Source organism: Miniopterus schreibersii (assembly GCF_964146895.1).
Source record: "Miniopterus schreibersii genome assembly, chromosome: X".
In the NCBI taxonomy this organism is placed as follows: domain Eukaryota; kingdom Metazoa; phylum Chordata; class Mammalia; order Chiroptera; family Miniopteridae; genus Miniopterus; species Miniopterus schreibersii.
The window spans coordinates 45,425,707-45,434,864 of NC_138104.1; positions in this window are offsets into that span (position 1 = coordinate 45,425,707).

The following is a 9,158-nucleotide window of genomic DNA, read 5'->3' on the forward strand; positions in this document are numbered from 1 at the left end:
ATGGGACATTCTCAAAGATAAACTGTATGTTAGGACACAAAACAAGTCTCTACAAGTTCAAGAAGATGGAAATATTATCAATTATTTTCTCAGATCAAACTGGAATGAAATTAGAATTCAACTACAGTAAAAACACTCAAAATTATTCAAACACATGGAAGAGAAATAGCATGTTATTAAACAATGAATGGGTTACCAATGAGATCAGGGAAGAAATAAAAAACTTCATCTAAACAAATGACAGTGAACAGAAAACAACCCAGAGTATATGGGACACAATGAAAGCAATCCTGAGAGGGAAGTTCATAGCACTACAGTCTACCTCAAGAAACAGGAAAAACTTTTAATATATTATCTAACCCTACAACTTAAAGACTTAGGGAACAACAAGAAAAGCCCAGAGTAAGTGAAACAAAAGAAATAATAAATATTAGAGTGGAAATAAATGACATAGAGATTAAAAACAAGCAAAAAAAAAAAAAAATCAAAAACCAACAATACAAAAGATCAATGAAACCAAAGGCTGCTTCTTATAACAGATAAATAAGATTGATGAACCTTTAGCCAGACTCATCCAGGAACAAAGGGGACAGAAACAAATAAAATCAAAAAATGAAAGAGATGAAGTAACAACTGACACAACAGAAATACAAAGAATTGTAACAAAATGGTATGAAGAACTATGTGCCAACAAGCTGGAAAATTTGGAGAAAATGGACAAATTCCTGGAAAAATTCAATCTTCTAAACCTGAGTCAGGTGGAATCAGAGAACCAGAATGGGCGAATAACAGATGATGGAATTGAAGCACTTATAGAAAAATTCCTGGCAAACAAAAGTCCTGGCACAGATGGCTTCACATAGGAGTTTTTCCTAGGATTCAAAGAAGAGCTAACACCTATTCTCCTCAAAGTATTCCAAAATATAAAAGAGGAAGAAACACTTTCAAGCTCTTTATGGGGCCAGCATTAGCCTATTTCCAAAACAAGATAAAGACACTAAAAAGAAGGAAAAGTACAGGCTAATATCCCTGATGAACATAGATGCTAACATCCTCAACAAAATATTAGCAAATTGGATCCAGCAATACATTAAAAATATCATACAGCATGACCAAGTGGGATTTATTTCAGGGATGAAGGCTGGTACAATAATTGCAAATCAATAAATGTGATACATTGCATAAACAAATTGAAGGACAAAAATCACATGGTCACATCAATAGATACAGATAAAGCATTGTACAAAATTCAACACCCATTTTTGATAAAAACACAGTAAAGTGAGAATAGAGGGACCATACTTAAACATAATAAAGGTCATATATGACAAACCTACAGCCCACATCATACTCAATGGGCAAAAACTAAAATAGTTTCCCCTAAGAACAGGAACAAGAAAGGTTTGTCTGCTTTCACCACTCTTATTCAAAATAATATTGCAAGTCCTAGCCACAGAAATCAGATAAGCAGAAAGCATAAAAGGTATTCAAGTTGGGAAGGGGAAAGTAAAACTGTCATTATTTTCAAATGACATGATATTGTACATAGAAAATCCTAAAGACTCCAACAAAACTACTAGATTTCATAAATGAATCCGGCAAGGTAGAAGGATACAAAATTAACACCCAGAAATTGATGGCATATTTATACACCAATAATGAACTCTCAGAAAAAGAAGCTAAAAAAAATTCCATTTACCATTACAACAAAAAATTAAAATACTTAGGAGTAAACTTAACCAAGGAGTTAAAAGTCCTATACTCAGAAAATTACAGGAAGATATAACCAAGTGGAAGAATATACTGTGTGCGTGGTATATTATGTATAGGATTAAAAAAACTGTGGTTCATGTACTGAAAAAATTCACATAATTAAAATGTCCATACTACACAAAGCAAGCTATAGATTCAATGCAATACCTATTAAAATATCAAGAGCATATTTTACAGATCTAGAACAATCATTCAAAAATTTATATGGAACCAAAAAAAAAAGACCCCAAATAAACTCAGTAATCTTGAGAAAAAAAAAAAAACAGAGTTGGAAGGATCACAATACCAGATATCAAGTTATACTACAAAGCCACTGTAAAGAAAACAGCCTGGTAGTGGCACAAGAACAGGCATATAGATAAATGGAACACAACAGACAATTTAGAAATTCACCCAGGCCATTATGCTCCATTGATATTTGCCAAAGGAGGCAAGAGAATACAAATTAGTAAAGTCACTCTCTTCCATTAATGGTGTTGGGATAACTGTTCAAGTACATGTAAGAAAATGAAATTAGGCCAAGAACTTACACCATAAACAAGAATAAACTCAAAATGGATAAAAGACTTAAATGTAAGTCATGAAACTATAAAATCTTAGAAGAAACTATAGGAAGCAAAATATCAGACACCTCTCACTGCAATATGTTTGCAGATACATCCCCTAGGGCAAGGGGAAAAAAAGAGAAAGTAAACAAATGGGACTACATCAAAATAAAAAGCTTCTTCACAGCAAAGAAACCATGGAGCAAACGAAATATGAGCCCACTGTATGGTAGAACATATTTGCCAATGATACAACTTATAAGGGTTAAATTCAAAAATAGATAAGGAACTCATACAACTTAACAAATGGAAGACAAACAATCCATTTAAAAAATGGGCAATTACCTAAATAAACACTTTTCCAAAGAGGACATACAAATGGCCAAGAGAGATATGAAAAATTTCTATGTCACTAATCATAAGGGAGTGCAAAATAAATGGACAATGGAAAATCACCTCACACCTGTCAGAATGGGTGTGTTCAAGAATTCAAAAAAGAACAAGTGCTGGGGAGGACATGGAGAAAAGGGAAGCAAGGTACACTGCTGGTGGGAATGCAGACTGGTGCAGCCTCTAAGGAAAACATTGCGGAGTAACAGAAAAAAATTAAATATGTGACTGCACTTTGACCCAGTGATCCCACTTCTAGGAATATATCCTAAGAAACCTCAAATACCAATCTGATAGAATTTATGCACCCCTACATTAATAGTAGGACAATTTGCAATAGTTAAAATCTGGAAACAGCCCAAGTGCCCATCAGTAGATGAGTGGATAAAAAAGCTATGGTACATTTACACCATAGGATACTATGCAGCTGTGAATAATAAGGATCTCTTACCATCTGGGACAGCATGGATGGACCTGGAGAGTATTATGCTAATTAAATAAGCCAGTCAGAGAAAGACAAGTATCCCATTATTTCACTCATATGTGGGATCTAATAAACAAAATGCACTGATAAAAAAATAGATTCAGAGACACAGAAACATAGAACAGACTGATGAATCTCAGAGGGGAATGCGGAGGTGGGGGAGTGGGTGAGGTGAGATTAATCCAAGAATTTATATGTGCATATGTATAACTCATAGATACAGACAATAGTGTGGAGAATGCTTAGGAGGATAGATGGGGGTGGAGGGTGTCAATGGTGGAAAATAGGGGTGACATCTGCAATACTTTCAATAAAAAGATAAATTTTTAAAAATAAGAAGCAGAATATATAGTACAAAAAGATAAATGAGTTAGTAACAATGAATACTAAAGGGAATCCTAATTTTAAAATGATACTTAAAATAGGTACCTAGTATGTTGCCATTGTAACTATACTAATAATATATATTTAACAAGACTTCACACTTTCTAGCATAAGATACACAAATTTATCTATTTCAGAACTGAGTTTGGCAGGTCACTCTCCAAGAATCCACAGCTGAAATAAAACATATTATATTACATAATTTATAATGATACATTATGACCAGCTAAAGAACACATATATGGGACATTAAATAGAATAGTGAAAAATACTTTTGATTATGTTTTCATAAGGCAAGAATAATATTCTCCAAAGGAATGATTCTTGTAATAATATTGATAAGATATGAAGGAATCTCTAATAAAACTTCAAAGAGATTATTTTAGTTTATTTTCGTTCTTTGTGGGTTTTTAAATTTATCTTTACTGTCAAAAATATTACAGATGTTCCATTTTTTACCCATTAACCCCTTCCACCTCGAACCAGAACCCTGCCTCAGGCCTTCAACACACTATAGTCTGTGTCCGTGGGTTACACATATATGCAAATAAATGCTTTGGTTAATCTCTCTCCACATACCCATCCATCTCCAGTTTCCCTCTGAGATTCGTCAGTCTGTTCCATGCTACTATGGCACTGAATATATTTTCATCACCAGTTTATTATGTTCTTTAAATTCCACACATAAGTGAGATCATGTGATACTTTTCTTTCTCTGACTGGCTTATTTCACTTAGCACGATATTCTCCATGTCTATCCATACTGTCTAAAAGGGAAAGAGATTTTTCTTCTTTACAGCTGCATAGTATTCCATTGTGTAAATGCCCCACAACATTTTTCCCCATTCATCTACTGATGGACACTTGGACTGTTTCCAGATATTAGCTATTGTAAATTGTGCTGCTATGATCAACAGGGTGCTTATATTCTTTCTGATTAGTGTTTCAGAATTCTTAGTACATATATTCGTAGATGTGGGATCCCCAGGTCAAAAGGCAGTTCCTTTTTTATTTTTTGAAGAACCTCCATATTGTTTTCCATAGTGGCTGCACCAGTCTGCATTCCCACCAGCAGAGTACCAGGGTTCCCCTTCTCCACATCCTCGGCAGCATATGTCATTTGTTGACAGTAGCCATTTTGACAGGTGTGAAGCAATACGTCATTGTGGTTTTAATTTGCATCTCTCTGATGATTAGAGATGTTCAGCATTTTTTCATATTCTTCTTGGCTACCTGTATGTATTCTTTGGTGAAGTGTCTATTCAGGTCCTTTTCTCAATTTGTAATTGAGTTTTTTGCCTTCCTCTTATTGAGTGTTATTAGTTCTGTTTTGTTGTTGTTGTTGTTGTCTTTTATTAAAGAAAAAAATGAGGTATTGTGGGAATCCCACTTTGAATCTTCCTGAAGGCCACTTATTTTTATTTTTATTTTATTTTTGTTTAAAATATTAGAGTGTTATTAGTTCTTTGTGCACTTAGAAAGTTAGCCCCTTATCAGATGTATCCTTGGCAAATATGTTCTACAATACTGTGGGGTTCCATTGTATTTTGAGGATGATTTCTTTTCCTGAGCAGAAGCTTTTTAGTTTGTTTTAGTCCCATCTGTTTATTTTTTCCTTTGTTTTTCTTGCCCTAGGATATATATCAGTGAAAATTCCACTACATGAGTTGTCTGTGACTTTATGGTCTATGTTTTCTTCCAGGATTTTTAGGGTTTCACAACTTACATTAACGTCTTTTATCCATTTTGAATTTATTTCTGTGTATGGAGTAACTTGGTGATCTAGTTTCATTTTTTGTGTTTATCTGTCCAGTTTTTCCAAAACCATTTATTGACGAGACTGTCTTTATTCTATGCTCTTGCTTTCTTTGTCAAATTTAATTGAAAATAATGGTGTGGGTTGATTTCTGTGGTGTCTGTTCTGTGCCATTGATCTATATATCTGTTGTTGTACCAATACCAGGCTGTTTTGATTACAGTGGCTTTGTAGTATAGTTTGATATCATGTAAAGTGATCCTGCCCACTCTGTTTTTCTTTCTCAAGATGGCTCAGGATATTAAGGGTCTTTTATTATTCCATAAAAATTTTTGAAATATGTTGTTGGTATTTCAAAAGGAATTCCATTGAATCTATAGATTGCATTGGGTAGTATGGACATTTTAATGATATTAATTTTTCCAATCCATGAACATGGTATATTCTTTCACTTGTTTATATCTTCCTCTATTTCTTTTTTCAGTGTCCTGTAGTTTTTCCAGTATAGGTGTTTTACATCTTTGGTTAAGTTTTTCAGTTGCAATTTTAAATGGGATTGTTTTTTCAGTTTCTCTTTCTGAGAGTTCATTGTTGGTCTATGAAAATAACATCAACTTTCAAATGTTTATTTTGTATCCAGCTACCTTGATGGATTCCTGTATCAAATTCAGTTGTACTTTCATGGAGTCCTTAGTGTTTCCTATGTATGATATCATGTCATCTGTGAATAATGACTGTTTTCCTTACTCCCTTCCAATTTCGATACCTTTTATGTTTTCCTCCTGTATGATTGCTGTGATAAGGAATTCCAGTACTATGTTGAATAACAGTGGTAAAAGCAGACAGCCCTGTCTTGTTCCTGTTTTTAAGGGAAATGGTTTTAGGTTTTGAACATTGAGTATGATGTTGGCTGTAGGTTTCTTATATATGGCCTTTATTGAGGTATGTTCCCTCTATTCCCACTTTGTTAAGAGTTTTTTATCAAATGTTGGTGTTAAGAGTTTTTTATCAAAAGTTGGTGTTGGCCCAGCCGGGTGTGGCTCAGCAGTTGAGGGTCTACCTGGGATCCTGGCAATCAGAGTTCAATTCCCAGTCAGGGCACATTCCCCGGGTTGCGGCTTGATCCCCAGTCGGGGGGGTGCAGGAGGCAGCCGATCAATGACTCTCTCATCATTCATGTTTCTCTTGCTCTCTCTCCCTCTCCTTTCCTCTCTCTGAAGTCAATAAAGATATATTAAAAAAAAAAAAAAAAGTTGGTGTTGGATTTTGTAGAATGGTTTATCTGTATCTATTGATATGACCATGTGATTTTTCTCTATTAATTTGTTTATGTGATGTATCACACTTATTGATTTGAAATTATTGTATCAGCTTTCATTCCTGAAATAAATCCCACTTGGTCATGCTGTATGATATTTTTAATGTATTGCTGGATCCAATTTGCTAATATTTTGTTGAGGATGTTAGCATCTATGTTCTTCAGGGATATTAGCTTGTACTTCTTTCTTTTTAGTGTCTTTATCTTGTTTTGGAAATAGGCTAATGCTGGTCCCATAAAGAGCTTGTAAGTGTTCCTTCCTCTTGTATTTTTTGGAATACTTTGAAGAGAATTGGTGTTAATTCTTATTTGAATGTTTAGTAAACTAGCCTGTAAACCCATCTTGTCTTGGACTATTTTTTGCTGTAAGTTTTCTGATTTCTGCTTCAATTTCATTAGATGTTATTGGCCTCTTCATGTTTTCTGATTCTTCCTGATTCAGCTTTGGAAGATTGTATGTTTCTAGGAATTTATCTATTTCACCCAGGTTGTCCAATTTGTTGGCATATAAATGTTCATAGTATTTTCTTACAATGTTTTTTTGTTTCTGTGGTGTTCATTGTTACTTATGTTCTCTCATTTCTGATTTTATTATTTGAATACTCCCTTTTTCTTGATGAGTCTGGTTAAATGTTTGCCAATTTTGTTTATCTTTTCAAAGAACCAGTCCTTGGTTTTATTTATCTTTTACATCATTTATTTTAGTTTCTGTTTCATTTATTCCCACTCTAGTCTTTATTATTTCTTTTATGCTACTTACTCTAGACAATTATTATTGTTCTTTTTCTAATTCTTTTAGGTGTACTGTTAAATTGTTTATTTGACATTTTTCTTGCTTCTTGAGGTAAGCCTGTAATGCTATAATTTTTTCTCTCAGGATTGCTTTTCCTGTGTCCCATAGATTTGGGTTTGTTTTGTGTTCATTTTTATTTATCTCCAGGTAATTTTTTATTTCTTCCCTGATCTCATTGTTAACCCATTCGTTATTTAATTACATGCTATTTATTCTCCATGTGTTTGAGTGTTTTTGAGTTTTTATTGTAGTTGATTTCTAGCTTCATACCATTGTGGTCAGAGAAGATGCTTGAAATGATTTCAATGTTCTTAAATTTATTAAGGCTAATCATGTGTCTTAGCATGTGGTCTATCTTACAGAATATTCCATATGCAATTGAAAAAAATATATATTCTCTGATTTGTAATAACTTGTTCTGTAAATATCGATTAAATTCTCTTGGTCCAGTGTTTCATTTAAGTTCACTGCTGCCTTCTTTTTTTTCTGGAAGATCTATCCATTGATGTTAATGGAGTTTTACACAAATATGACTCTATTGCTGTTAATATTCCCCCTAATGTCTACCAAGGTTAACTTTATATATTTGTGTGTTCTTATGTTGGGTTCATATATGTTCGCAAGGGTTATATACTTTTGTTGGATAGGTCTCTTTACTTTTATGTAGTAACCTTGTCTTTTTTATGGCCTTTGCCTTGAAGTCAGTTTGTTAAATATAAGTATTGCTACCTCAGCTTTTTTGTTTGTTTCTTTCTATTTGCATGTAGTATTTTTTTATCCCTTTACTTTCAGTTTGTGTGAGTCTTTTGTTCTGAGATGGGTCTCTTGTAGACAGCATATATATGGGTCATGTTTCCATTCATCTAACATATGTCTTTTGTCTGGAGCATTTAATCCATTCAAATTTAAGGTTATTATTGATAGGTACTTATATATTGCCATTTTATTTCTTTATGCCTATGTTTTTCTCTCTATTTCTTTCTTCTACTTCTTCTTAAAGCAGTCCCTTTAACATTTCTTGTAATACTGGTTTGGAGGTAACAAACTCCTTTGGCTTTTATTTTATCTGGAAAGCTGTTTATTTCACCTTCAATTTTAAATGATAACCTTGCTGGATAGAGTAGTCTTTGTTGTAATTCCTTGTTTTATATCACTTTTAATATTTCACACAACTAATTTTGGCCTGAAGTCTTTCTGTTGAGAAATCTACTGAGAGCCTTATGGAAGCTTTCTTGTAGGTAACTTTCTCTTTTTTTGCTGCTTTTAAGATTCTCTCTTTGTTTAACCTTTGGCATTTTAATTGTCTTGGCGTGGGCGTCTTTGGGTTCATCTTGATTGAAACTCTCTGTGCATCCTTAATTTGTATGACATTTTTTCAACAGGGTAGGAAATATTTCAGCCATTATTTTTTCAAACAGTCTCAAACCCTTGCTCACTCTTTTCTCTTTTTGATACCCCTATGATGCAGATGTTTTTACACTTGATGTTGTCTCAGAGGTCCCTTAGACTTTTCTCATGTTTTAAAAATTCTCTTTTCTTTTTAATGCTGTGCTTGTATGATTACTGTTATCTTGTCCTCTAAATGGCTGATTCGATCTGCTGCTTCCTTTAAGATTCTTTTGATTTCTTCCAGTGTAGTCTTCATTTCAGATATTGTTTTCTTCATTTATGCCTGGTTCTTTTTTATGGTTTTTATGTTTTAATAATGCTTACTA